Genomic DNA, 27,641 nt, shown 5'->3' on the forward strand with positions numbered 1-27,641 from the left:
TATTTTAGATTCCACATATAAATGATATCATATGGTATTTGTCTTTCTGACTTATTTCACTTAGTATGATAATCTCTAGGTCCATCCATGTTGCTGCATTATACATTATTTCATTCTTTTTCTTATGGCTGAGTAATATTCCATTGTATATATGTACCGCATCTACTTTATCCATTCATCTGTCGATGGACGTTTAGGTTGCTTCCATGTCTTGGCTGTTTTTTTTTTTTTTTTTTAATTTGGCTGCTCCAGGTCTTAGTAGTGGCAGCGGGCTTCTTAGTTGCAGCATGTGTATGGGATCTAGTTCCCCGACCAAGGATCGAACCCAGGCCCCCTGCATTGGGAGCATGGTGTGTTACCCACTGGACCACCAGGGAAGTCCTTTGGCTATTGTAAATAGTGTTGCTATGAGCATTGGGGTGGACATACATGGTACTTTTAAGCCCTGCAAGCTTTCTTTCTCTTTCTTCTTCTTTGTTTTTATTTTCCCTAACAAGCCAGCAATAAATTGACTAAAATGATGAGGTAGTATCTTTCTAGCTCATTGTAGTCTAAGTTTGAGTCACTGTTCTCTTTGTGGAAAAGTTCCAGGATACTTTATTTTCTTGAAAGAGATTTTTTTTTTTGGCACTTGTTTTAAGGTTGTTTTGTTTAAAGCCAATGAAATGGAACTGTTAGGTTTCTTAAGCATCTTATTTTTGAAATGTTGCTTATATTATTCAATCTAATTCAATAAGTGTTTCTTTTCTTTTTTTTTCTTTGGCCGTGCCGTGCAGTTTGTGGGATCTCAGTTCCATGACCAGGGATTGAACCTAGGCCACAGTGGTGAAGGCTCAGAATCCTAATCCACTAGGCCACCAGGGAACTCCCCAATAAGTGTTTCTTGAGTGTCTGATATGTTCTAGGTTCAGTTTAGGTGCTATGGCTATAAGACTATGTAAGTCCTGCCTTAAGAAGCCCAAATATTTAGTATATTTGTCAGTTTTTTTAAAAAATTAATTTTTATTGGAGTATAGTTACTTTACAATGTTGTATTAGTTTGTACTGTACAGCAAAATGAATCAGCTATACATATACATATATCCTTTCTTTTTTGGATTTCCTTCCCATTTAGGTCACTGCAGAGCACTGAGTAGAGTTCCCTGTGCTATACGGTAGGATCTCATTAGTTATCTACTTTATACATAGTATCAATAGTAGTTTTTTATATAATTTTTAAATTTTGTTTTTTAATTAAACTTTTAACTTGGAGGTAATTGTAGTTACATATGCAGTTGTAAGAAAACAATACAGAGAGATCCCTTGTACCCTTTGTCCAGTTTCCCTGCTGTGGTAGTATTTTGCAAAACCATATAACAACCAGGGTATTGACATAGAAACAGTTAACAGTAAATGGTACAGCTCCTCTGGAAAACAGTTTGGCAGTTTGCCTGAGAGTGTAATTGCTGGGTCATATGGTAGTTGCATGTTTAGTTTTTAGAGAAACGCCATTTACATTGATATAATATGGTGGTATTACAGGCTCTGCAAGTGGTCTTCACTGACACTGCGGTGCCTTTGCCGACTGCAGGGGTGAAGTCCTGGCTTCCCTCCTTGGCCTCTTACTCCACCCTGGAGAGGGTGTTGGGTGCCTCATTCCAGCCTGGTGAGGGTTTGGCCTTTACTGTATGGGTGGTGTTGGACCCACTGTGTTTTCTGTGGTGTTTGGCTGGAGTAAAATGTTTATTGTCTAAAAGTTTTCTGTCTTGCTAAGCTGCGCCTTTCCTGGTCCTTTGGCTAAAGTGAGCAGGCTTTCGTTGGAGTTTTTCTTGTCTGTACTCTTAGGTGTTTCTAGGTTGCCAGGCTCGTCATTTCCAATATTGAGATCTATAAGGCAAAAAGGAAACCCAGGGAACTCGCCCCTTTTTGTTTCTTAGGTTCCCAAGGTCCCTTGCCATTCTAACTTATTCTCTCCACCTTTCAGAGTCTTAATGTTTTTTTATGTATGTATAATGTCCAGCGTTTTTAGTTGTACCTAGTGGAAGGAAGAGGAAAAAGTAGATATCTATTTTCATAAAAGCAGAAAAGTTTTTAAAATGATATTTATTTTTCTGTTTATGAGAATATATATTTAGTGTACAAAATTTAGAACATACAAAAATTATAAAAGAATAACAATATTTTGACATATATTCTTTCAGCTGTTTTCTGTGAATATGCATGCATATTTTTCTTGCTAAAATATGAATTGTTTATACTATTTAAGAACTTCCCACTTAACTATTATAAGCATCATTCCTTGTCAATAAATACTTATGTATAATGCCATTTTTTGTGGTATCAATTAAGTTGTAATGTAATCATATTCAGGAGGTGATCCGTATGTATTACTCTGCTAGGTTAAGTACCTGAGAGAGAGTTTCTGTACAAATAAAGGATGTACTGTTTCACATGAATCTCACTGTTTAGACATTGCTTTTTTACAAAAGGGAGTCTGAAGTAAACCAGATTTAGCCATTAGTTTCAGAAACTCTGGGTATATGGGTAGGTATTTAGATTTTAAAGTTTAAAAGTATCCATATGTCTTTTTTTTTTTTGTGTGTGTTTTTTTTGTTTTGTTTTTTTGTGGTACGCGGGCCTCTCATCGCTGTGGCCTCTCCCCCTGCGGAGCACAGGCTCCGGACGCGCAGGCCCAGCGGCCATGCCCCACAGGCCCAGCCGCTCCGCGGCATATGGGATCTTCCCAGACCGGGGCGCGAACCCGTGTCCCCTGCATCGGCAGGCGGACCCTCAACCACTGCGCCACCAGGGAAGCCCCCATATGTCTTTATAAATGCTATTTTGATTAAAATTCTTGTTCATATTTTCCATTATGTCATAAGAGGGGTCATTATACTTTTCAGGAGAAAATCAGAGATAATAATGGCTTTCTTGTTTTTTCTTGGAGGAAATAGGAGATACCAGCAGTGTTTGTTTCAGTGAACCCTAGCATTATTTTTCTGCTGGAGTTTGCAAAACATAAGCCAGAATGATTTAAATCATTTTCCATAGTGCAACTTTTTCTAATTGCTGTGCAGTATAATTCCAGATGTTTGGATTTATTGGGAAGTTTAAATTTCATAGATTGGAATTTTTAGTATTAGATGTCCAGGTTCATGTAGCAGATCTAATTAAAAATTATTACTCTTTCATTTTCTTCCACTTTGTATAATCTTTTTCTTAGTATCATGTGAATAGTTGCACTATATGTCAAACTGAAACTAATAATTATAAAATCACTTTACAAATGAGCATAGATGTAGAAGTATGTAATTATATAGAGTTGTTTTAGTTTCTATTTCTTGAAATATGAAGGTGCATATGTCATAATTTGTTTAGCAAGCAATCTTTCAACGTAACATGGAGTCATTAATTAGACATGAAATTGAGATGTTATTGATCATATTTTTAAAACTTAATAATCATATTTATTTACTTTTTCCTTTCCGAAAGGGATAAGTAATGCTATGAAAAAAAATTTAAATTTAGAAAAAGGAAAAAAAGTTACCAAGTTACTAGTTTTCATATTCTTTTACAAGCAGTTTACCATTGAGAAGTGCTCAGCAAGCTGTTTCCTCTTTGCCAGTCTCTGCAGCTTGTGGTTTGGGATGTTCATCACTATCTGGTAGTGAACCCCAAATGTCCCACACCAGCTTCATTGGGATCACCTGGAGGGTCTTCTAAAATAGTTTTGGCTTTCTGCCTTTTATTCTCATTTATTAGATCTGAGGTGGAGTCTAGAATCTGAATTTTTAAAAATAGCTTTATTGAGATATAATTCACATACCTTACAATTCAGCCATTGAAAGTGTACATTTCAGTGGTTTTTAGTATTTTCAGAGTTGTGTATTTATCACCACAATCGATTTTAGAAGGTTTTGTTAGACCGTACAAAACCCCTGCCCCTCTTAGCCATTACCCCCTTAATTCCTCTATCTACCCCCCAACCCCTGGGCCCCAGCCCTGGGCAACCACTAATCTACTTTCTATCTCTATAGATATGCCTATTCTAGATGTTCCATATAAATAGAATCATACAACATGTAGTCTTTTGTGACTGGCCTCTTTCATTTAGCATAATGTTTTTAAGGTTCGTCTGTATTATAGCATGTATCAGTACTTCATTCCTTTTTATGGACACATAATATTGTATGAATATACTGCATTTTGTTTATACATTCATAAGTTGATGGACATTAGGGTTGTTTGTACTTTTTGGCTGTTATGAATTATGCTACTGTGAACATTTGAGTACACGCTTTTGTGTGGACATTTGTTTTAATTTTTCTTGGGTATGTGCTTAGGGGTGGAATTGCTGGATCAAATGGTAACTCTAGGTGTAACCTTCTGGGGAGCTGCTATATTGGTTTTCCAAAGTGTCTGTACCATTTTTCAGTCCCTTTAACAACATATGAGGCTTCATGTTTCTCCATATTCTCGTCAACACTTAATCTGTCTTTTGGTTATATCTATCCTAGAGGGTGTGAAGTTGCAGAATCTGAATTTAAAAACAAAAGTTTCTCAAATGATTTTGCTGGTCTATAGAATAGTAGTTCTCAGTGGGGGTTGGGGTAGAGATGTGGTTTTGCACTCTAGGGGACGTTTGACAATGTCTGGAGATGTTTTTCATTGTCACAACTGGGAGGGTACTTTTGGCATCTAGTGGGTAGAGGCCAGGGATGCTGCTATGCACAGGATAACACCCCACTACAAAGAATGATCCGGTACAAAATGTGAATAGGACAGGGGTTGAGAAACTCTGGTCCAGAAGAGAATTAAACAATTACAGATCAAATTTTTAGCCCACACATTGGCAGTAGGACATTATTTTCCATGCAAGATCTATATATCAAATCTAGAAAAGGGAACCTTAGGGACCTAAGAGCCTCAGTCTAGTTTAGTATAATATGTGCTCACTGAGAGCAGTGGGTCCTAGCCCAGAGCCTGATTTGGTACGTATTTGTTGAATGAAAAGATATGTAGTGGTAGTTTGAACTAAAATGGTTCTTAGTTATTTTATAATGAATATCTAGATTGGTAGCCTCCACGTAGCTATATTGATTGTGTTTCCTCTCTTGAATTCCTCTACCCTACCAAAATCAATGATTGCATAAAAGAGTGTACATAGGGTCTGATTTTATAGTTTGTTTCAAAGAAAATATTTTAATGGAAGTCATTTAAAAAGTCTCAACAGCCCTATAAATGAAATTAGAGACTGGCTGTGGTAGGGCTTACTGGCAGAGGATATGTGTGTGTATTTTGAAATCTTGTGCTTTCCAGAGGTGGTGCTATTTAATGAGACTAAACTTGAATCCAAGATCTGTTTGTCTTCTCTCCCCTTATGTCTCCATTTTTTTTCTCCATGTTTGTCAGTTTTTGTCCTGTATTATGTTTGGTGATATGAAGGATTAAAGAAAGGTAATCCCTCTCTTAAATGTATTATATTATTATTATTTTTTAAATTATTAATTAATTAATTTATTGTCTGCATTGGGTCTTCATTGCTGCGCGTGGGCTTTCTCTAGTTGCAGTGAGTGGGGGCTTCTCTTGTTCCGGTGCACGGGTTCTACGTGCATGGGCTTCAGCAGTTGTGGCTCGTGGGCTCTAGAGCGCAGGCTCAGTAGTTGTGGTGCACGGGCTTAGTGGCTCCGTGGCATGTGGGATCTTCCCAGACCAGGGCTCAAACCCCTGTCTCCTGCATTGGCAGGCGTATTCTTAACCACTGTGCCACCAGGCAAGCCCCTTAAATGTATATTTTTGAGAAGGATCAGACATGTAATATAATATTTTTGAGAAAAATCAGACATGTATTTTGTGGATATTATAACAACTTTTTTTCTTGTAGAGAAAATACAGTAATTAACTGAAGTGAATTTTTCAGTTAAACTCTTTTTTTTTTTTTTTTGCCGTACGCGGGCCTCTCACTGTTGTGGCCTCTCCCATTGCAGAGCACAGGCTCCGGACGCGCAGACTCAGCGGCCATGGCTCACGGGCCCAGCCGCACTGTGGCATGTGGGATCTTCCCGGACCGGGGCACGAACCTGCGTCCCCTGCATCGGCAGGCGGACTCTCAACCACTGCACCACCAGGGAAGCCCTAAACTCTTTTTAAAGTCTTCACAAATGTGAAGTTTTCCAAATTTAAAAAAAATTTTCTACAATGTGGCAGATGTTGAGTGTTTTTTAAAAAATTTATAATAGGGCTTCCCTGGTGGCGCAGTGGTTGAGACTCCGCCTGCCGATGCAGGGGTCACGGGTTCGTGCCCCGGTCCGGGAAGATCCCACATGCCGCGGAGTGGCTGGGCCCGTGAGCCATGGCCGCTGAGCCTGCGCGTCCAGAGCCTGTGCCCCGCAACGGGAGAGGCCACAACAGTGAGAGGCCCGCGTACGGCAAAAAAAAAAAAAAAAAGTTTATAATAAATTAAGACAAACAATACTAAGAAAATTTAGTACAGAAGTATTAAATGAAAACTGAAACTTTCTTCCTGGCAAGTGAAAATTGGTTTCTCATTGTTTAATTTGTATTTTTTGTAATGTGAGAGAGTCTGAATATCTTTTCATAAATTTATTAATCATTTGAATTTCTGTGAAGAGTTTGTATCCTGGGCTTATATTTCTATTGGGTTGTTGATATTTTTCTTATTTATTTGTGAGAGCTCTTAGTATATTATAAAAATTAGCCCTTTATGTATTATTTGTAATACAAATATTTTTCTCCTTGTGTGTTGTTTGCCCTTTGACTTAAGTTAGTTTTTAAAATGAGATTTCAATATTTTACTTTGATTTCTGGGCTTTTGAACTTTAGTAATAAAGTATTTCCTCCATATACACAAAGGTTATAAGTTCTGGAGAGCCTTCTTGATAGGGAAGTTTGCATGAGAAATTTAGTGAGAAATTTAGTAAGATTGTAATAATTATCTTCTTTATATAGATGAGAAAACTGAGGTATCAAGAGATCACCAAACAGTAAATGGTGGTCACTTTATGCTTTTAGCCACTGTGTAATGCTTTTCAGTGGAACTTGAAAGTAAATCCATGAAAAAGTGAATCCATAAAGGACCTTATTTTATTTTTTTACTTTTTATTTGTAAATATTTTGAACTCACAGGAAGTTGAAAATAGTAGTCTTCAGCCAGCTTCCCCCAACAGTGACATCTTAAATAGCTGTAGTATAATATCAAAACCAGGAAACTGACATTGATTGGTACATTACTGTTAACTACACTGCAGACCTTTTTCAGTTTTCCCTAATTTTTTTAACCTGCATTTGTGTGTGTGTGTGTGTGTGTGTGTGTGTGTGTGTGTGTGTGTGTGTAGTTTTTGTGAACCCCTTTCTTCAACCTGTCTTGGTCCTCTGGCAACCACTAATTCGTTCTCTCTGTCATTTTGAGAACGACATCAAATTGGAATCGTACAGTATGTGATCTTTGGAGATTAGCTTTTTTTGCTAAGCATGATGCCCTTGTGGCCCATTGTATGTATCAATAATTTGTTCCTTTTTATAGCTAAGTAATAGTTGGTATGGATGTCATGTGTTTAGCTTTACACTGTTGACAGTTATTTGGCTTGGCTCATGTTTTGTTGTGAATAAAGCTGCTACGCACATTTGTGTATAGGTTTTTGAGTGAACACACGTTTTCTTTTCTTTGGAATAAATACCCAAGAGTGTGATTGCTGGGTTGCATGGTAAGGGTATGTTTGATTTTTGAAGAAACTGTCCAACTGTTTTCTGGATTGGCAGTTCCATTACATTCCAACCAGCAGTGTAGGAGAGGTCCAATTTTTCTGCATCTTCACTGGCATTTGGTACAGTCAGTATTTTTATTTTAGCTCCTTTAATAGATGTGCCTTTATTTTTTATAGTTTCTTCAAAAAAAAGAGCAGACAGCTCATAATAAAACAACTTCAGATACCTTAAATTCATAATTTTTTACTTTAAGTTTGTACTTTCTGTATTTGCATTTAAAATTTCAATGTTTTATTGCATGTGTGCATACTAAGATTATTTTCTGTATGGTCTTACATTTAATTACTTTTAAAATTTATTTCTTTTTAAATTAATTAATTAATTAATTTCTGGCTGCATTGGGTCTTCCTCACGTGCGGGCTTTCTCTAGTTGCGGCAAGTGGGGGCTACTCTTCTTTGCCGGTGCATGGGCTTCTCATTGCGGTGGCTTCTCTTGTTGTGGAGCACGGGCTCTAGGCGCGTGGGCTTCAGTAGTTGTGGTGCATGGGCTCTAGAGTAGAGGCTCAGTAGTTGTGGCGCACAGGCTTAGTTGCTCTGCAGCATGTGGAATCTTCCCAGACCAGGGCTTGAACCCATGTCCCCTGCATTGGCAGGCAGATTGTTTTTTTTTTTTTTTTTTTTTTTTTTTTTTTTGCGGTATGTGGGCCTCTCACTGCTGTGGCCTCTCCCGTTGCGGAGCACAGGCTCCAGACGCGCAGCCTCAGTGGCCATGGCTCACGGGCCCAGCCACTCAGCGGCATGTGGGATCTTCCCGGACCGGGGCACGAACCCGCGTCCCCTGCATCGGCAGGCGAACTCTCAACCACTGCGCCACCAGGGAAGCCCAGCAGGCGGATTCTTAACCATTGTGCCACCATGGTAATCCCCCTAAAATTTGTTGTTTCTTTACTACTACGTTCTATCCTGGATCAAATTGATAGGGAGATGCAGTGACCTGGATTCTTGAGATGGATAAAGCATAAGTTAAACCCATTACTGAGCAAATCCACATGTATTCTGGGATAATTTCTCAACTTTCCCCACTTCATATATTTATTTATTTATTTATTATTATTTTTTGGGCGCTGCATCAAGTCTTAGTTGCGGCATGTGGGATCTTCGTTGAGGCATGCAGGATCTTTCGTTGTGACAGGTGGGTTTCTCTCTAGTTGTGGCGTGCAGGTTTTCTCTTCTCTAGTCATGGTGTGCAGGCTTGGGCGCGTGGGCTCTGTAGTTATGGCGAGTGGGTTCCAGAGCACGTGGGCTCTGTGGTTTGTGGCACACAGGGTCTCTAGTTGAGGCACACAGGCTCAGTAGTTGTGGCACATGGGCTCAGTAGTTGTGGCACGCGGGCTTAGTTACTCTGCAGCATGTGGGATCTTAGTTCCCTGACCAGGGATTGAACCCACGTCCCCTGCATTGCAAGGTGGATTCTTTACTGCTGGACCACCAGGGAAGTCCCCCCACTCAATATATTACATAAGGATCATGATCCATGCTAATTTCATGTTCACAAGAAGGTAATAACACTGATCTGGCATTGTTTACCCTATTTACTCACCTCTTCTTCCTGTATAACTGCAGTTCCACAGCCAGCTGTCTCCATCTCTTCTAAGACTGCATTACAAATATGTCTTTAGCTGTGTTATCTATTTATGTCCATTTTCTTTACCCAATTGCCCAGTTCCCTATTTTTATGTATCCTAGTAGGAGTGACTTGGGAATTTCTTATGCTTAAGTTGAATCTGTTTTATCAAGTAAAATGTAATCTGTGTATTTTGAACTTTGCATAAAAGGAATTCATATATAGGAAGTGATTATTATAACCTAAATATAATATTTTCCAGTGACTTGTTAGTCATCATTTCGTACAACAAATGTGATGGCTCATTATGTAGAATCATATCCTTCACACTTGTTGAATCGTGTAGGTTTTACCCCTAAGCACCTCACATGGCTATGATTTTGAGTGCTTGCTTTGTAGTGCTTCTGTCTCTGCACTTTATTTTGTGGGGGGAAAAATCTTTATTTTTCTTTTCTAATTTTTTTCTTATAAGCTGCTGTGGTTTAGGAAACCAGATTTTAGAATTGAGTTTGAGGGGTTTTATGACATACTTTTGTGTGGTCCAAGGCAGGCTTGGGCTTGTACTGGGTGTTTCATGCATTGTTTCATTCAGTCGTTACAATATTTCTGTGTAGACACTTTCCTTATCTATAAAGTTGGGAATGATAGACGTTAGAGAAGATAAGGCCCAAGGTTGCACAGCCAGTAAAAAGACAGCTTCAAATCTCTATCTTTTTGACGATAAAGTGTATATACTTGCATAGTACCATGCAGCCTTGCTTGGTAATTCCTTTCAGGTTTTTACTTGGTTCTTAAATACTAGATGTTGCCAGATATATGATGCTACTTAAACTAGGTGTGATTAGGAGGCACAGCATCCAAAGCAAGTGTATGAGATTGTAATACAAGGAGGTGATGGCTTGCTCTGTTATCCTGTGGCTTTCGTGTGTTGGTGTAATGCGAGAGGATCAGTGCATCATGATCAGTTTACAGCTCAGGAGCAACTCTACAACCTATTTTAGGTTCAGAGTTATTATTGTCTGCCTTGTTCTTTATGCTTGTTTCTTCTTTTCTCCTTCATCCTTTTCTTTTAACTTTTTCCTTTCTCTCTCTTTGCTTTTAAGAGACAGGAAACCAGGGATGTGTTGTTGAAGACCTAGCATTTTTTCAAATACCTAATATTTATGTAGTTGATGAGTAGGCTTCACCAGGAGTTTCCTTTTGTTAACAAGTTCAAGAGAGACCACCATGCCAAATGAAATTTTATCTTGAAAGTGAATGCAGTGAACACTGACACTGAGAATAATGAACAAACATTGAAATGCCAACCTACTTCCAAGGAATCAGGGTTACCAGTTGTGTAGTGTCATTTTGTCTACTTGTGATAAGTTGTTTTCTTTTTAAAGTTAAGCTTAATTATTCCCCCTTGGACTATTATTTATGTTTCTTCAGTTTTGAAATTCATTTGATCTTTTAAAATGGTAGCTATCTTCTGACCCCTTATAAGTTACATAAATCGGGCCAGGCTACCTCACCATGTGAATTCCTGCCTTACCCTAACTTGGTCTTTGACACCCTGCGCTGGGCCACTATGGCTCCCTCCCCACCCCAAAACAAGGACTCTGACTTTGCTCTGCCCTACCTGATGCTTTAGGCTGAATTGTTTGGCAAGGGGAAGAGGGTCAGATTCGATTTTGAGGGGTATAATTCTGATGACCATATGGAGAGTCGGGTGAGAGACTGTGTCCGAGGGCTCTGTTAAGAGGCTGGTACAGAGTCCAGGTGAGGGAAAGGGTTTGAATGAGGAAGGTCAAGCACTGTACAGTTCATGATGGTGATATGATTAATTATAGAGGCTACCATTTATTGAACACTTACTATGTGCTAGAATTAATAAGTACTCTCTATGAATTTAACTCTCATAACAGTCCCATGATTGCAGGTCATAACATTTTTATTTTACGGATGAGGAAACTGAGTCACGAAGAGATTACATAACTTTCCCAAGTTTACCTAGCTCTACAAAAGGAAAAGCCAGGATGGGAAGTCAGGCAGTCAGGCAGTTCTAGAACCTGTGCTCTTGACTATTTGGAGGTTTATTTTTCTAATCATTAGAGCTGTTCATTGGTGGAAGAGCTACCCTTTGCCGTAATGTGTGTCACGTGATGGTCATCAATCATCTACATCAAGGGTCATTCGGTTAGATTACCCTGAGGAAGCTTTCTAGAAATGCCAAGATTCTGTAACTTGATATACAGGGACTCCTTGGTTTGTATGGTTCTGATATGCACAAATTTTACTTACCATGATTCAGTTAAATAACACCCATTCCCTAATAACATGTACTACCTGTAATTGCATAAACTACAAAATTGCCGCTAGCTCTTCTCTCTACAGATTACTATGTAAGTAACAGGTGTACATCAGTATCAGTGATCTGTCATCTCCTTTCAAAACCTGTTGGTGACTGTTTACTGCACATCTGTTATTCAGTTCATGCACAGATAGCAAAGCATGCAGTTCCATTGCCTCCATGTCACCCAGCGATAAACCCATGTGGCATTTTACAAAAATGGGTAATTGAAAGAAAGAACGAAGAAGGTGCAGCAAAGAACCAAAAACTTCCTTTCCAGGGTTGGAAGTGAAATGCAAATCATAAGTGAATGGAGTTACAGAAGAAATAACTTCACTGTGGGAATGTTGACACTACTGTCATTCAAAAGACTCTGGATATGCAGCTAGAGAAGCTCAGTGAAGGTGAGCTTATCTATGTAAATGAGGAAAATGGTTTGGTGAAAAAGATGAAGATATCCCAGAGGAGAAAGTGACGTGGGCAAGAAATTTCACTTTTATTAAAAGAATTCTCAGAGATACTTTGTGACATTGAAAACATAAAGGATAAAATGCTGGAAGCTGGTCCATTCCATATCATAAGTTAACTACTCTTGATAAGTTTTTTCAAAGAAATTATAAATAATTTTCAATGTTTCCAATCTTTTACAGCATACTAAATAAATGTTAGTTTTCCTGTTTTTTTATTCTTATACAATTATAAATGACAGAATTTTTAATGTTTCAACAAAAATTTTTAAAGATAACAGAACAATTGTAATTTTCCCCATTTATTATTACTATCGTTTTGCATGGTTTCAACTTGCATTGTCACTTTTTTAGTCTCACACCACTATGCAAAACGAAGACCGCCTATACTTAACTGTTGAAAGTTTAGTTTTTCTCTTCATCTTCTAGTGGCTCCCTCTAGCCTTTTCTTGCAGAAGTTTTTATATGCATCTAACAACAAAGCATCTTTCTTTGAGCAAGCTTTGCTTTTTTTAAAAAAATTGTACATAACTGGAAAATAACATATCTATCTTCTGATAACAAGAAAGGAAATATCCTTTAAGTTGGTATTAAGGGCAATCTCATAGGAAAGAAGATGTTAGTTTCATGTGTTTGGTGCTCTGTCTCTCTTTTTTGGGGGGTAACAGTTTTATTGCGGTATTATTCACATACCATACAGTTCACCCATTTAAAGTATAGAAATCAGTGGTTTTTAGTATATTCACAGATATGTGTGACTATTACCACAGTTTTAGAACATTTTCATCACTCCCAAAAGAAACCCCATACTCTATAGCCATCACTCTCTAATCTTTTCAGCACCCCCTCTTCCCAAGCCCTTGAGAACCACTAATCTTTCTGTCCCTCTTGATTTGCCTGTCTGGACATTTCATATAAATGGAGTGATACAGTATGTAGTCTTTTGTGACTGGCTTCTTCCACTTAACATAATATTTTCAAGGTTCATCTGTCTTGTAGCTTGTATTACTACTTCATTCCTTTTTATGGACATATAACATTCTACAGTTTGGATATACCACATTTTGCTTATTCATTCATCTGTAGATGGACATTTATGTTTCCACTTTTTCGCTATTATGAATAATGCTGCTGTGAACATTTGTGTTCAAGTTTTTGTGTGGTCATAGGGTTTCACTTCTCTTGGGTTTATACCTAGGAGTGGAATTGCTGGGTCATATGTTTAACCTGTTGAGGAACTGCCATACTGTTTTCTGTTAATAAAATGGCCACACCATTTTACATTTCCATTAGCACTATATGAGGGTTCCAATTTCTGTCCTTGTGATTATCATCATCCTAGTGGGTATGAAGTGGTTTCTCACTGTGGTATTGACTTTCATTTTCCTGGTGACTGATGTGCTTACTGGCTATTTGCATATCATCTTTGGAGAAATGTCTGTTCAGATTATTTGCCCACTTTTTTCTTTTTTTGGTTGCACCCTGCGTCATGTGGGAACTTAATTCTCTGACCAGGGATCAAACCCACACCCCCTGTATTGGAAGTGCGGAGTCTTAACCACTGGACCGCCAGGGAAGTCCCTCCCAATGACTTTTAGATTTAGCTTGTCAATTTCTGCAAAGAAGCTAATTGGGATTTTGATGGGGATTGCATCGCATCTGTAGATGAGTTTGGGAGGAGTATTGCCTTCTTCCATTGTACCGATGGGGAATTCCCTCTTCTTAACAATGTTAAGTCTTCCCATCCATGAATTTGGAAGCTCTTCTTTCTCCATTTTTTGTATTTTTCAGAGTACTATAAGTTGTGTGCTTATTTTGTTAAATTTATTGTTAAAGTGTTATTTTTGTTGCTGTTGTAAATGGAATTATTAATTTCATTTTTGAATTGTTCATTGCAAGTGTTTGGTGCTATTTTAATATTGACTTTGTTGAATTTAAAACTTTCAGGAATCAAGGGTCTTCTTATTGGCTTATAATTACAAGACATGTAGGCTTGTGTCGTAGCTTTCAAGCAGTTTGTGGTCAGACTTTGAGTTATTTAGTGATCACTTTTGAGCTATAGGCCACTTGTCCTTAGGAGTTCCAAACTGATGACTACATATGCCAGTTGTATGGCCAATGTGACTGGTTTTCAAAAGCTCTTTCAGTTATAAAGCAAACGACTTGGCAACAAAAATGCCTTTCATTCATATCATTCTTTTGTTTTTCTTGGTGCGAAGAGCTGTAGTTAAGAGAACAGTTAGATTTTAGTGGTTTACCAGTTGCATTAGAGAAAGTCTATAAAAGGATTGTTGAGCCAGACAGCTTTCAGATGAAAAACCAGTTTATTAGCAAGGCAGGAACCTCTTGCAGATAGTTTGGTTAACCTGTAGCTAGTGTAGGAAGAGTTGAAACTATGTATTTTGAGATTAAATCTTAAATTATGTGGGCATGTGTCTGATAAGTATAGTTTTATCATCTACATCAGAATGATTTGGGGTAATTTGAAAGGCAGATTCCTGGGCTTCTACCCAGACTTACTAAATCAGATTCTGGGTATAGTTCTCTGTAATCTATTTTAAACCATCTTCCCAAGGGATGTCCACATTAAAGTTTGAAAACTGCTTTTAATTGTGTATCTCCTTCTCTTAAGATATTATTTTTACCAGAAATTGAAATTTTCACAGGAAGCCCTTAAAAAACAGGAACAGAAGATATCAGTACATTTTACATACTTCATTTATGTGTATGTGTGTGTGTATAACTGTATGTGTGTGAATATGGGTCATTTTATGAAATGATTTTTCCCCCATGGGTTGTGATATAAAGAGAAAAAGATTGAAGGCCTCAGAATTAGAAAAATGTGCAACATATTTTGCATTATTTTGTATCTGCTAATGTTCATGGAACTGAGATAGGTACTAGAGAATAACCAGAGATTACTGAACATTATTGCTCTTGAGCTCACAGTTTATAGTGGGTAATAGGCATGTAAGTAATAAAGTTGGTCGGTGGTGTACTAGTAGCACACATCATATAGCTAGAGTGCTCTGGAAGCCATGGAGGCTTTCATAGAGACGGACTGAGAGAGTAGAGGTAGGCCTTGAAAAGGTGGAAAAGAAAAATGGTATTTTAGTTATTAAGTGAGAGAGAATGATTTTAGGACTGAAGAAGAAGAATTGATATCTATATCCATATATCTGTGTAAATTATTTCTAATTCAATGTAGTGATGTACTTATCCACTCTTACTCATATACTGCCTACACTCATTCTGGTGTAGCACCCGAGTGCATAGGGATCTTAAGGGAGGAGCTTAAGGGAGGTTCTATAGCTCTTGTCACAGCTTTCCTCTTTCTGGAGGCACTCTTTCTTTCCTGCTCTTGGAACTTTTCTTTACTGGAGTTTACTTGTTTCCTTTTCAAATTTTATTTCATGTTAGTGCTTGTATTACTGTCTTCATTAGATGTACTTGGACCCACCAAGAGTCCAGGACGGTGGGGGAGGTCTAGTTGAGATCTGGGGAAAGCTTTATGCATTTCAGAAGGGTAAACTGTGTGTACTCCTGTCTTCAGAATTCTTTTCAGCCTCGAGGCCAGTAATCTAACTTTAGCCTTTATCTCTCAGTAGGCTTTATAACCATTTTTTTGTTTTATCTTAAGGTAGGCTAACATTCACCTTTAGAATGTCCCACAGCTGCTCCACAAACTATCAGAGATTGTTAGCTTTTGTTCCTTATAGTTGTCTGCTGTAGAATCCTTTGTTTACATCAGCCGCCTTTAGTCACCTGATTCTCACATGCATACTGACACATACAGATTTAGGACGATTCACTCTAAATAGTGCTCTTGATCTAATTTGTTTTTCCTGAATGTTTTAGAGTAGAGGCTGATCACCTGCTACCTAAGCAGAAGGAACTGCCTCGGCAAGGCACTGGAGGTGTGCACCCTGTGTCACAGCATTTGGCCATAGCTCCATCTGTGAAAGTATGCTGCTTGGAGGCCAAGCAGAGAAAGGGCACATCCATGTGCTTTGAATACCCAGGTGTATAGTAGATGATGAATCACAACTTTTTTTAAGAATTAAAAAAATAGGGACTTCCTGGTGGCGCAGTGGTTAATAATCCACCTGCCAATGCAGGGGACATGGGTTCGAGCCCTGGTCCGGGAAGATCCCACATGCCACAGAGCAACTAAGCCCGTGGGCCACAACTACTGAAGCCCATGTGCCTAGAGCCCGTGCTCTGCAACAAGAGAAGCCACTGCACTGAGGAGCCCATGCACTACAATGAAAGAGTAGCCCCCACTCGCTGCAACTAGAGAAAGCCTGTGAGCAGCAACCAAGACCCAACGCAGCCATAAATAAATAAATAAATTTATTTTTAAAAAAGTTGTTGTGAGAGACAGTGTGGGGAAACAGTTAAGAGTTGGGGTCCACTACTTTACTAGGCGAGTGACCTCAGGCAAGTTACTTAAACTTTAAGTGCCATAGTGTCCCTATTTTAAATGGGGATAATAATATACCTACATACTAGAATTGTTCAACGTATTCTTTTTTCTTTTTTTTTTTTTTGGTGGTACGCGGGCCTCTCACTGCTGTGACCTCTCCCATTGCGGAGCACAGGCTGTGGACGCGCAGGTTCATCGGCCATGGCTCACGGGCCCAGCCGCTCCGCGGCATGTGGGATCTTCCCAGACCGGGGCACAAACCCGTGTCCCCTGCATCAGCAGGCGGACTCAACCACTGCGCCACCAGGGAAGCCCTCTTTTTTTAAAATGAATTTTATTTATTTATTTTTGGCTGCGTTGGGTCTTCGTTGCTGTGTGCAGGCTTTCTCTAGTTGTGGCAAGCGGGGGTTTCTCTTTGTTGCAGTGCACAGGCTTCTCGTTGCGGTAGCTTCTCGTTGTGGAGAACGGGCTCTAGGCGTGCAGGCTTCAGTAGTTGTGGTATGGGGGCTCAGTAGTTGTGGCATGGGGGCTCAGTAGTTGTGGCTCGCAGACTCTAGAGCACAGGCTCAGTAGTTGTGGGTGCACGGGCTTAGTTGCTCTGCGGCACGTGGTGTCTTCCCAGACCAGGACTCGAACCCATGTCCCCTGCATTGGCAGGCGAATTCTTAACTACTGCGCCATCAGGGAAGTCCTCAACATATTCATTGAATTGATATATGTAAAGTGATTAGAATAGTACCTGGAACATTAGCACTCAATAAATGTTGAGGTGATGCTGGAGAGGAATCCTTATTTTTTCTTACAAATCTGACCCAGGGTAGGTTCAATATTTGGTCTAGAATATGAAGTTTGCTTTTTAATTGTCACAATAATGATATTTTGGGGGGCATTGAAAAAATTCTAAAAGTCTTTCTTTTTGTTCACTTGCAGCCAGATATCAAAGAATGGGGGAGATTCTGGAGAATAAGTGATTTTTAAAAATGGTCAACATGTGAGCTGTTTTTTTCCTTATGATTTCTTCTTTTCCTTTTCCATGCCTGTACAGTAAAAATAGATCTGGTTTCCTAGGTTATCACAGCTTGTAACAAAAAGCTTTTTTGATAAAGTTGGCTGTTGGGTCAGTGGGATGAGATCATTCCTTCCTAACTAGTTTGCAAAGTTTGAAGTATTTGCTGAAACAAAAGCCTGCCGGGTTGGCTAACCACACAATAAGCCTGACTTTGTGGGTATGTTCAGGGCAGGAGAGTGTGATAGAATACTACTGATATGTGGAAGAAGGTGAAAGGTGCTTGGCACAGTACCTCTGCACTGTGGCTGGCCACGTGTGGAAAGAGATTAGAATGATAAAGGGGCTCAGGCCACACTTAAGGTTGGAACCTGGATTTAGGCCTTCTTTGAGATGTGACGAATTAATTGAAAACAGTAGTCCTTCTACATTTGGATTAGTGCATCTCTAATGAAAAATATTTGGCATTTTGAAACTAAAGAAAGGTTGATGCCATGGAATTGTATACTTCAAAATGTTTTAAAAAAATTTAAAAAATGCTTAAGTGTGTGTTCTGTAAATTTCATCTCAATAACAAAAGAAAAAGAAAAATTATTAAGGATAACCGGGAGGAAAATTAATACACTCAGTCTTCTGTTTATACCAAATTAAGTTGAACACTTACAAGCTTTAACCAAGGCTTCAACTTTCACATCATGGATATTGAATAGTGGCACAATTCAAGAATTGATAATTAAATAGGAGACAAGAATCTGTGTCAGGAGGGCATGCCACTTAAAAAAAGGATAGTTACTTGGTGCTATTTCCAGTAGGTAGGCTGGCTTATTTTGTTGACCTCTGAGAAAACTAAAGCTTTCTAACCTAGCATAGGAAATGGTCAGAATTATAATACCCTTTATCTTGCCCTTGTTTCCTTCTTTGGAATAGTATAGGGCTGAGAAGAAATCCTGGTTCTAGTTGAGATTCAAGATGACCTTGAATAAGTATCTTTGTTAATCCCCTTGGCTCTTTTCTCACTTATAAAATAAGGAGTTTGGATTCAAATGCCCCTTTTTTGTGATTTGGTTGGAAATATCAGACACACATTGCTAAGTTATTTTGTTTTGTTTCTTTGAGTGTAATAAATATAAGTCCTCATTAGAGTTGGTCACTGTTTGTGAATCTACAAAATGAAGTTAGAGTTAATAGTGAAACCGTGCACCTCAGTTGGGACTTGAACGCACACAGCTGGCACTCGAACCCAGCCAAAACCCTGATTGGGACTTGAACCCACGCGGCCAAAACCCACAGTGTTCCAACTGAGATCACACACCTGGTTTCAGGACTTAATGAAGCTCAGGTTCTTGATGTCTCATCACAGAAAGAATTCAGTGAGAGACAAAGTGATAGGTAATAAGTGGATTTATTTAGAGAGAAACACACTCCACAGACAGAGGGAGTGGGCCATCTCAGAAGGTGAGAAAGGAACCAGGATATGGGGTTGTCAGTTTTTATAGTGGTGGGTAATTTCATAGGCTAGTGAGTGGGAGGAGTATTCCAGCTATTTCGGGAAGGGGCAGGGATTTTCAGGAATTGGGCCACTGCCCACTTTTTTTTTTTTTTTTGCAGTACGCGGACCTCTCACTGTTGTGGTCTCTCCCGTTGCGGAGCACAGGCTCCAGACGTGCAGGCTCAGCGGCCATGGCTCACGGGCCCAGCCACTCCGCAGCATGTGGGATCTTCCCAGACCGGGGCACGAACCCGTGTTCCCTGCATCCCCGTGTTCCCTGCATCGGCAGGCGGACTCTCAACCACTGCGCCACCAGGGAAGCCCCACTGCCCACTTTTTGATCCTTATGGTCGCCTTAGAAGTCATGGCGCCTAAGGGTGTGTCATTTAGCTTGCTGATGTGTTACACTGAGCGTATACTGAGGTTCAAGGTCTAGTGGGAGTCGACTTGTCCACCATCTTAGACCCATTTGGTTCTAATCCGTTTATGTCATGTCCTCAGGCTATGTCATTCTTTCAGAGGTTATGCCCTGCTCCCTTCTCTCCTGTTTCAATAGTACCAGTGGTAGAACTTCAGATTTGAAGCTTTAATGGAGAGCCAGCTAGTTTTCAGTGATTAGAGACTTGGACGTTACTTATACAGACTTTCTTCCATAGTAAGTTTCTCCATGGAATTGTAGATTGTGTGAGAGTGCAGTTTTTGGTCATGGGTCAGATTTAAGTTGGAAGTGAATAAAGTTTGTTACTAGAATGTTAAAGACAGACGTTGTATACAGTTGTCCCTCGGTATTCATAGGGGATTTGTTATAGGACCAACTTTAGATACCAAAATACCCTGGTGCTTAAGTTCCATATCCAGCCCTCCGTATCTATGGTGGATTCAGCTGACCGTGGATTGTGTAGTACTGTACTGTTTTTTTCTTTAGATCTGTTTCTGAATACCTGTCCTGGGGAAAATAGGGGCTATATTGTGGGCAATTTATATTTTTCTGTATTTCAGAAATTTCTGTAAATAAGGCCCAGGTTCATGATTTTTGATGCTTAAACAATGTTAAATACTGAAACGGCACTAGCCATTCAAGTGCTTACCTACAGCCATAGAGCAAACTCCCTGGTCACTTTGGAAGTGTACATTTTGACCATGTTCAGAAATAAAGACAACATAATGATTGCATCAATATTTTTATGTAAATAAGCCCATCTAAATATATTTTAAATTAATTTTGTAACTTACGGAAATTAGATTTACAGAAAAGTTGTTAGAATCTCCTATTATTAACATCTTACATTAGTATGGTATATTTGTGACAATTAATAAACCAATTTTGATACATTATTATTAATTAAAGTTCATACTTTGTTTGGATTTAGTTTTTACCTAACGACCCTTTTCTGTTCTGGGTCTCATCCAGGATACCGTATTACATTTAGTTGTTATGCTTAGGCTTCTCTTGGCTAGGACAGTTTCTCAGACTTGATTTTTGATGATCTTTTTTTCATGATCTTGACAGTTTTGAGGAGTACTAGTCTGATATTTTGTAGAATTCCTTCAACTGGGATTTATCTGATCTTTTTCTTATGACTAGACCAGGGTTACAGTTTATGAGAGGAAGATTATAGAGGTAAAATGCCATTCTTATCACATATCAAGGGCACATACTGTCAACATAACTCATCACTGTTAACGTTAATCTTATAGAGGTAAAATTATAGAGGTAAAATGCCATTCTTATCACATATCAAGGGCACATACTGTCAACATAACTCATCACTGTTAACGTTAATCTTGATCACCTGGTTTAGGTAGTGTTTGTCAGGTTTCTCTTTTGTCTCCCTTTTCATATTGTACTCTTTGGAAGGAGGTCACTATGTGACCCACCCACACTTAAGGAATCAGGGTTAAGTTCTACCACCTAGAAGCTGGAATGTCTAGACTAATTCTTTGGAATTCTTCTTCATGGTAGATTTATTTATTCTTCATCACTAATTTATTCAATCATTATTTATACCAGTATGGATTCATGAATACTTATTTTGTATTTTGGGTTACAATCCAATACTGTATTTTGTTGCTCAAATTGTTGCAGCTTTGGTCATTGGAAGCTCTTTCATTTGACCCCTGTGTGCCTTTCACATTCCCTCATTAATTAATTAATTATTATTTTTATAGCATTTCCTAACTTTCTGGCATTACAAGATATTCCAGGCTTTGCTTGTATATTTTCTGTCCCGGTCCTAGAATTAGTCATTTCTCCAAGGAGCCCTGTTTCCTGTGTAAGAGATGGTATTAGAAACCAAGCCCTGGACACCAGGTGTGCTTGTTGCTTACTGGAATGCCCCTGAAGATTTTAATTAAACTTTATCTGTGTTTTTTTAATTAATTAATTTATTTTTGGCTGCGTTGTGTCTTCATTGCTGCACATGGGCTTTTTCTCTAGTTGCGGCAAGCGGGGGCTACTCTTGGTTGCGGTGCGTGAGCTTCTCACTGTAGTGGTTTCTCTTGCTGCGGAGCACGGGCTCTAGGTGCATGGGCTTGAGTAGTTGTGGTGCGTGGGCTCTAGGGTGTGTGGGCTTCAGTAGTTGCAGCACATGGGCCCTAGAGCGTGCGGGCTTCAGTAGTTGCGGTGTGTGGGCTCAGTAGTTGGGGCGCACGGGCTCTAGGGTGCATGAGCTTCAGTAGTTGTGGCACACGGGCTCAGTAGTTGTGGCTCGCAGGTTCTAGAGCGCAGGCTCAGTAGTTGTGGCACACAGGCTTAGTTGCTTCGTGGCATGTGGAATCTTTCCGGATGAGGGCTCAAACCTGTGTCCCCTGAATTGACAGGTGGATTCTGAACCACTGCGCCACCAGGGAAGTCCCTATCTGTGTTTGAACAGAGTGGAAATGTCATATTTATGGGAAAATATTTAGGCTTGTTCCTAATTTAGACTTCTTTCTCCCCTTCTTTTCTATCTCCTTTTGCTGTGGTTTTATTGCAATATAGTACTAAATCTTAAAATATGTATCATGTAAAATGCCATTAAACTAGTGGTCTGTAGCTGTAACATATAGAATTTTAAACCATTAGATTACTGCCTTAGGAAATAGGAGTATGCATTCTTGCTCTTTCCTTAAAGCAGAGGTATCAGGACAGAGCTTTTCATGTCATTGATTAAAACTCTTCAAAGGAGTTAGTGGTTGTAACTTCCAGGAAAGTAAGACATTTAAAAAAATTAATTTATTTTTATTATTGGCTGCGTTGGGTCTTCATTGCTGCACGCGGGCTGTCTCTAGTTTCAGTGAGCGGGGGCTACTCCTCGTTGTGGTGCATGGGCTTCTCAATGCGATAGCTTCTCTTGTTGCAGAGCACGGGCTCTAGGCGCGTGGGCTTCAGTAGTTGTGGCACGTGGGCTCAGTAGTTGTGGCTCGCGGGCTCTAGAGTGCAGGCTCAGTAGTTGTGGCTCATGGGCTTAGCTGCTCTGCGGCATGTGGGATCTTCCTGGACCAGGGCTTGAACCTGTGTTCCCTGCATTGGCAGGCGGATTCTTAACCACTACTCCACCAGGGAAGTCCCCAGCTATAGGATTTTTGTAAAAATATGTTCATTTGGCTCTAAGTGTTGTCTTTGGAATAAAGTATCTTGAAGTATCTTTGTTAGGCGATTTGGTTAATAAACATATCTCTATCCTAAGGGCCAGTCTAAATTCCTGTTTTGTTAGGATTGCCAAAGTTTTTGTATTTGATTAGGTTGTAACAGGAGCATTCATGACTTAGTCTTTCATGGGAATGGCTATTTACAAGTAATTTAATCCTCTGTGAGCCTCACAAGGCAAACTTAATCCTAAATCTTTAAGTAGCAGTCTAAACTGATGGAATAATAGACAGGTGGGATTTATGTTTACCCAATTACTGCAGCAATTTTGGCCAAAACATTTGAATTAGTATTCTGATACAGTATACTAATTAACAGAAATTGTGTCGCTTCTTTGTAAATAGCACATAGCTATAAGTACTCAGGAGAAGAGAGTATGTGAAAGGTTTTTCTGTTCAGATGTATAGACTTTGCTCTTTAGATCTAATGACAGCAGTCAGGAGCCCCTAAATCAACATACTAGTTTTTTCCTAAAAAAATGTACATTTGTATACATACCTAAAAAAAAATTAATATTTTTTAACATAGTGCATAGCGCTTAGTATTAGGTTAAGCCATACAAAAATGCAGTTTTGATAGGTCAAAAACAAATATTGGGCTTCCCTGGTGGCGCAGTGCTTAAGAATCCACCTGCCAAAGCAGGGGACACGTGTTCGAGCCCTGGTCTGGGCAGATCCCACATGCCGTGGAGCAGCTAAGCCTGTGTGCCACAACTACTGAGCTTGCGCTCTAGAACCCATGAGCCACAACTACTGAGCCCGCGTGCCACAACTACTGAAGCCCATGCACCTAGAGCCCATGCTCCGCAACAAGAGAAATCACCGCAATGAGAAGCCTGTGCGCTGCAGCGAAGACCCAGCGCAGCCAAAAATAAATAAATAAATTTATTTTTTAAAAAAACCCCCAAACCAATCAAATACCAATAATTTTATGTCATTCCACTTAATAAATATTCAATACTTTTTTTTTTTTTTTTTGCGGTATGCGGGCCTCTCACTGTTGTGGCCTCTCCCGTTGTGGAGCACAGGCTCTGGACACACAGGCTCAGCGGCCATAGCTCTCGGGCCCAGCTGCTCCACGGCATGTGGGATCCTCCCAGACCGGGGCCCGAACCCGTGTCCCCTGCATCGGCAGGCGGACTCTCAACCACTGCGCCACCAGGGAAGCCTTTCAATACATTTTGTTGACCTGAACAGAGTGAGATCATAGTCAAAATGGTAGGCTTAAAAAGGACTTCTGGATAATTCTTTTTTTTAAAAAAATAAATTTATTTATTTATTTATTTTTTGGCTGCGTTGGATCTTCGTTGCTGCACGCGGGCTTTCTCTAGTTGCGGCGAGCAGGGGCTACTCTTCATTGTGGTGCGTGGGCATCTCATTGTGGTGGCTTCTCTTTGTTGTGGAGCACAAGATCTAGGCGCGTGGGCTTCAGTAGTTGTGGCTTGTGGGCTCTAGAGCGCAGGCTCAGTAGTTGTGGCACATGGGCTTAGTTGCTCCACGGCATGTTGGATCCTCACGGACCAGGGCTTGAACCCGTGTCCCCTGAATTGGCAGGCGGATTCTTAACCACTGCGCCACCAGGGAAGTCCTGGATAATTCTCTTTACAAATAAAGTGAGGTGATTTGCCCGAGACCTTTTATCCAGTTTATGGCTGAGGTTAAGAGAGGCCAGATGATCTGCCAATGGCAAATTATTTTAAATTTGACTTGAGATACTGTTAAAACCTTGGATTTTTTCTTTCTCCTGTAGAAATAAAGGCATAACCTGAAGCTGTGTATTTGACCGTAGACCTAGTGCCCATGGTACTCTTCATAGAAATGATCACAAATACTGTTTTCACATGATGTCTACTTACATAGTATAATACATTAAAATTACTTCTTAGAAAATAAGGGGCTTCCCTGGTGGTGCAGTGGTTAAGAATATGCCTGCCAATGTAGGGGACACGGGTTCGAGCCCTGGTCCGGGAGGATCCCACATGCTGTGGAGCAGCTAAGCCTGTGTGCCACAACTACTGAGCCTGTGCTCTAGAGCCCACGAGCCACAACTGCTGAAGCCCACACACCTAGAGCCCGTGCTCTGCAACAAGAGAGGCCACCGCAATGAGAAGCTCGCACGCTGCAACGAAGAGTAGCCCCTGCTCGCTGCAACTAGAGAAAGCCCGCGCAGCAACGAAGACCCAATGCAGCCAAAATAAAATAAATAAATTTATTTAAAAAAAGAAAATAAGGAAGTAATAGAGTAACAAATTATATAATGTTTTATGTAATTTATTAGTCTGTTATGGTATAAAAAGTTTTTAATAATTTCAGCCATATTTTACGATACAACTCAGATGTGAGAGCCAATGTCAATCATACCGTTTGGGATGGATGCCTCTGAGATTTTTTTTTTTTTTTTTTTTTTTTTTTTTGCGGTGCCTGGGCCTCTCACTGTTGTGGCCTCTCCCACTGCGCAGCACAGGCTCCGGATGTGCAGGCTCAGCAGCCATGGCTCATGGGCCCAGCCACTTCGCGGCATGTGGGATCCTCCTGGACCGGGGCCCGAACCCGTGTCCCCTGCATCGGCAGGCGGACTCAACCACTGCGCCACCAGGGAAGCCCCCCTCTGAGATTTTTACAAGCATTTTTAAAAAGAAGTTTAAGACCCCTCATGTTTATGTGAACAACTGTTTATCTTGCTGCCTTTTCTGTGGTCTGTAACAAAGAAGAACCTGGTTCTTTCAACAACTAGAGTAATTTTTGGAAAGTCTCTTTCTCATTTTATTTGTAAAATGAGTATGTTAGATATGTAAGATCCCTGTATTAGTGTAATTAATGCTGTCTAATATATCTAGCATTTCAGTGCTTTAACACAAAGTTTATTTCTTGCTTCATGTGGTGATTGAAGAATTCCAGCTCCTTTGCATTCATTTGGTTGACAACAAAGAGCACCAGCAAGAAAGATCTCTCATTGAATGTTTTGTGGGGCAGCATATTACTTCAGCTGGAATCCTGCTGTCTAGAACCTAGTATGGTCTCAACTGCAAGGGATGTGGGTGGGAGATGTTTTTCTGAGTGCCTAGGAAGAAGAAAGCGGATTGGTTGAGCATTGAGCATCTATGCTGTACTCCCATTCAGTTTGTATAATACATTCTTAGATTCTGTATTCACCACAAAAATCTCCTATTGCGTGCTACTTTTTGTACCTTTGATTACTCAGAATTTACTTCCAAATTTTCTTAGAAGAAATTTAGTTTGGGACTCTTTGTTATTGTAGTTTGTAAACTCTGGTGCTTGCTATATTTAGGAAAGTGTTTTTGTTTGTTTGTTTTTTTACCCCAAGATGGTTGTATCATGTTATTTTCTTTTGTAATTTCATTTCTGCTTAAACTTTTTTTGAACCTCATTATGCCTTGCTTATTTTTGAAGGATTAAAAATGCATCTATGGCAAAAATCTCCCATTGCTTATACAAGAAATACACTAGAATATTGAACACAGCCAACACCAGAGCCACCAAGTCATTGTCCACCCATGTTCAGTCTGTCAGCCCACTAGCAGAAGGGAGAACAGAGAAACCTTACACTGTCTTTTAAAGGTCAGCACATGCAGACTTGCAGACCAATAAAGAAGCACATTCCAGTGAGGAGGCAAAGTTCTCTTTGCCTTCTGCCCACTTAAGATTAAACTTAGAGTCAGCAAAAGCCTTTCAGCTTTGATTTCAGCTGCTGTTTTAGTTATCCCCCCCAACCCCCTTTCTGTGATCCATTATATATACCATTTTGTACTTAAGACCAAAACATATCATTCCTCATGGATCCATCCTATGTTAGTAAATCTGATGAGAATGTTGTAAGCCTAAGTATTAAATTCATTTTTTTCTTAAAATATATAATTATCTCAAAATAATGCCACAGTACAGTTTGCATTGTATTTGAATCAATACTTTCTTGTGTGGTTACCCCTCTGGTGAATCAAACCCGCCCCTCCCTTTGCAGTTGCCTTTTTTTTTTCTTTTTTTAGTTCCCAGACCAGGGATTGAACCCAGGCCCTTGGCAGTCAAAGTGCGGAGTCCTAACCACTGGACCACCAGGGAAATCCCAGTTGCCTTTTTTTGTTGTTGGCAGAAAAATATATGCTATCTGTACCAAATGTCTAAGTCTTTAGCTTTTAAAAATTATACTGCTTTGGGGGACTTCCCTGGTGGTCCAGTGGTTAAGACTCTGTGCTTCCACTGCAGCAGGCATGGGTTTGATCCCTGGTTGAGGAACTAAGATCTTGCATTCTCAAGGGTGCAGCCAAAAAAAAAAAAAGGACAAAAATTATGCTATTTTTGGAAAGATTAATTTTGTACAAAGTTGTTTCTAGATCCTAGTGCATAACCATCATCCTGGGATTTCTTTTTTTTTCTCATATAGGTTAATTGTACTATTACTTTGATACTGTGGCTTTCCTAGGATGCTGTGTTCATTTGTCATTTTCCTGGAGTCTGTGCTGAAAGTTCATTTTTAGAAAGGGTGTCTGGAAAGTAAACTTTTTGGATTTACTGCATGTTTGAATTTCCTGCTTTGGTCCTGACTGCATAGATGGGTCAGGTATAAAACTCTACGTTCAAAATAATTTCTCTCAGTTCTCAAGGCATCACTCCATTGCTTTCTAGCATCCAGTGTTGCTATTAGAAGTCAGAAGCAAATCTGTTTCTCATAACTTGGTAGATACTGCCTGGGGAATTTTCTTTTTTTCTCCTTTCTCCCTTCTGTCCCTGTTTCTCTGCTCCCTCCATCATCCCTGTCTCCCCCATCCCCTTTTTTGCTGTGATATGTACCTTTTTGTGTGTAAATATGTGCAAAATGTAAAGACAATAAAAAGATAAATATCTATGAATCTACCACCCAACTTACGAAATTGGACTTTTCTAAACCCCTTGTTGTCTCTTCCTTTTTGATTTTCTCCACGCCAGAGAGTATTGCTATTCTGAATTTGTG

The 27,641-nt window shown here is 39.7% G+C and overlaps 1 protein-coding gene across 17 annotated transcripts in view; it reads left to right on the forward strand.

Annotated features, from left to right (window-relative positions):
* Window positions 1–27,641, forward strand: part of MAP4 (microtubule associated protein 4) — a 171,370-nt gene that overhangs the window by 16,456 nt on the left and 127,273 nt on the right. The window contains exon 2 of one of the 17 annotated variants that reach the window (XM_060162068.1): window positions 1,115–1,154. The exons of the other annotated variants lie outside the window; for them this stretch is intronic. The gene's annotated coding sequence lies outside the window, so the exon portion shown is untranslated. The remainder of the gene's footprint in view (window positions 1–1,114; window positions 1,155–27,641) is intronic. 17 annotated transcript variants of the gene reach the window in all.

Source organism: Lagenorhynchus albirostris, chromosome 10, assembly GCF_949774975.1.
Source record: "Lagenorhynchus albirostris chromosome 10, mLagAlb1.1, whole genome shotgun sequence".
Classification (NCBI taxonomy): Eukaryota; Metazoa; Chordata; class Mammalia; order Artiodactyla; family Delphinidae; genus Lagenorhynchus; species Lagenorhynchus albirostris.